Below are 2,742 nucleotides of genomic sequence, written 5' to 3' on the forward strand. Positions count from 1 at the left end.
GGGCTGCCGAGGAGTGCAAATGCACAACTTTATTTCTTCCAGCGCGTGGCTCGGGTGTCCTAGCCTTTATCTTGGCAGAAGGGGGAGGGCAGGAGAGCGAGACCCTCTTTCTTGGGCTTTATGGTGTGAGTTGCAGCGGGATTTATGTCTGTTCCTGTTTAACTGCCTGGATCGCTCCCTTTGATGTGCACAGGTCCTTCCTCCCCACGGGAGCTCGCGGTTAAACCTACCCCAGTCTTCCTGGCCGAGGCTGGGTCCCCAGGACTCCCAGCCCTCCTTCTTTCAGGAGTGATGTAAAGTGAGTTTTGCTCTGGGGGAGGGTTATGGTGAAGTCTTTTGAGGAAGGCCCAGGGCTTGCTCGCCTTTTCTTTTTTTTACTAGCCTGTGTAAACACGGTGTCAGCTCAGCTAGTCCCATCATGAGTCTGTGGGCTGGCATAGACCCCTCTTGGAAAGGCAAGTGATGGATGTCTGTTGTAGTACTAATCCCAAAAGCGTTCTGGGGCTGGGAGCGAGCTGAAACCCACGGTCTCTATTCTTCTCCCCGAACCGCCGCTGCCACCGGTGCAAAGCCACTCAGCAGCCCACCGTGTGGCCCGGGAGGGCGGGGAAGGACAGGCAGGGCAGGGCCAGGGCGGGCGGGCGCTGCAGGAGAACAGAAGGGCCTCGTGGCGCAGGGCGCATGGGGACCGGCCAGCCATTGAAATTCCCGGCTGCATCTGCTCTGCTCGCCCCGCCAGCGCGGCACAGAGAATGGGCCAGTTTCACCAGGGCCCCTCCTTTGTTAGGAACTTTCATCCTTTCCCCCCCTTCCATTTTATTTTTTACGTAGCGTGGTTTTCGGCTGGGGCGGATGTTTTGGGGTGTTTTGCCTGGTGAGAGGTTGATCTTGTGGAACCACATGGAGCCTCCGTGCACCTTTTTCCTCCTGAGCAGAAAGGCTTTGCCGTGAGTCGTGGGTTAAATGGCACAAAATCATTTGAATCCCAATTCAGGGTTTGATGAAACTTTGCAGGAGAAGGCCCCGTCCTGAAAGGACCAGCCTTCTCTCAAGGCTCAGTGTCTCCTGGCAAGCAGCACTTGATAGATGGTGTATGCCCAACTTGTTGCTTCATTGTTTTCCAGTTCCCCCCTACCCTAACAAGGGCTGTTGGCTTGATTCTCTGGGGAAACCTTGTGCTTTTCAGACTCCTCTTTGTTTGTAAGCTATATAGCAGCAGCCTACAGGGTTATTTATGAAAACGCTTGATAGGAGAATTGGCTTTGCAGTCTCAAGGTAAAAGATTTGTGTGACTTTGTTAGGCTGCATCTTGCCGCTGCCCTGAGCTGCTGCTTTATGCGCTCTGGCAGAGTGGGCTCAGTGCTGCTGGGTCGCCCTGGCGTTTCTTTGTTGCTGTTACTGAGTTTTTGCTGGGTTCCTTTTGTGGTGGATGGAGTGATCTGTGGCTCTTGGGCAGTGCAGGCGAGTGGAGTGAAGGTCGCCGTGGAGGTGCAGTGAATGAACAAACCCAGTCCTGAGGTCTGGTGGGTCCTTGCTTGCCCTCCCCCTGCTTTGGGGCATTGATGCCAGCCGGGTTAATGGGGGGGTTATGTGACCTGAGCTGTTAAATGGTGCCATAGGTGGCCTGAAGAGGATTGCTTAGGAGTCTGGCAGGCCCATGGGGACACCTGTGACATCAGTGGGGTTCCTCATCCCCAAAGCCTTGCGGGGTGACATGGAAGCAGTCAGTGCTCAAGCAACTTCCACTTGCTGCAGCCTGATCTCAGGGTTTTGTGGTGTTTTTTTTTTTTTGGGTACAGCCTCAGCAGTTCTGAATGCTCTTAGCAGATTTCTATCTAGGTTTCTAAAAAGGATTTGTTACGTCAGTGGGTGTCACTGAAACACAACTCCTGCAGGGCTATTTGTTTTAACATCAGAAGTGAGGGAATAAGGTACCACTGCTTTTGCTTTTATTAGAAAGACTCCAGCTACTGAGGAGCGGTCCAGTTGGCATAACTCGAGGCCAGCACTGAACTTGCTCCCTTCTGCGTGTTCCCAGGGCTGCCCCTGCAGTCAGTTGCCCAGGCCTCCCTCTACCTGCAACAATAGCTGGTTGTGCAGAAGAATTTGTGAAATGACTGCCTGCTCCCTCCAGCCAGGAGGACACGTTATCTCTGCCCAGTTGATCACACTCAGGGTAATGAGAAAATGAGGCTGAGCTTAGCATTGCTGAGTATGAAAGCATCTTCTTGGCAGGAGCTGAATGACACTGGCTGAGAAGTAAAAGACAGTGGATTATTGTTTTTGCTTATTATCTGCCATCAACCTCCTGGTCTCCTGCCGTCCCCTGTCCTCAAAATTCACTGTGGGTGTCTGCACTAGCCAGGAAGCAGTGTGGGGGTGTGTGTGTGTGTGTGTGCAGGGAGAGGAGGGACGGTTTGGATGCCCCAGGGAGGCACCGGAGGGTATGCTAATCTGCTGGGTTTGGAGCTCCAGGAGGGAGGTTTATTTTTGAGTTTATTTGTGCTCTTCACTTTTGCCTCTGTTTACTTACGTGCTGAGTTTATTTATGTTGTAAGCTGTGAGTCAGGATGGAGGTGGGGGAGGCAGGGAGAGAAGCGGGTGGAAGGGCGCCGAGAGGCCGAGCTCCGGGGCTGTGTGACAAGTGAAAGGACGTGGGACGGGAGGGCAGCCAGGCTGGAAACCCGAACAAAGCGGCGAGAGGAGCGGGAGGAACACAGCTTCCTTTCGGGCTGGTGGGAC

General features: G+C 53.7%; 1 protein-coding gene across 1 annotated transcript in view; it reads left to right on the top strand.

Annotated features, from left to right (window-relative positions):
- The window catches only part of LOC103770837 (RNA-binding protein Musashi homolog 1-like), a gene marked incomplete at both ends in the record, with an annotated part of 6,851 nt that overhangs the window by 1,317 nt on the left and 2,792 nt on the right, over nt 1–2,742 (top strand). The window lies entirely within an intron of this gene.

This window comes from Merops nubicus, unplaced genomic scaffold (genome assembly GCF_000691845.1).
Source record: "Merops nubicus isolate BGI_N331 unplaced genomic scaffold, ASM69184v1 scaffold47643, whole genome shotgun sequence".
In the NCBI taxonomy this organism is placed as follows: domain Eukaryota; kingdom Metazoa; phylum Chordata; class Aves; order Coraciiformes; family Meropidae; genus Merops; species Merops nubicus.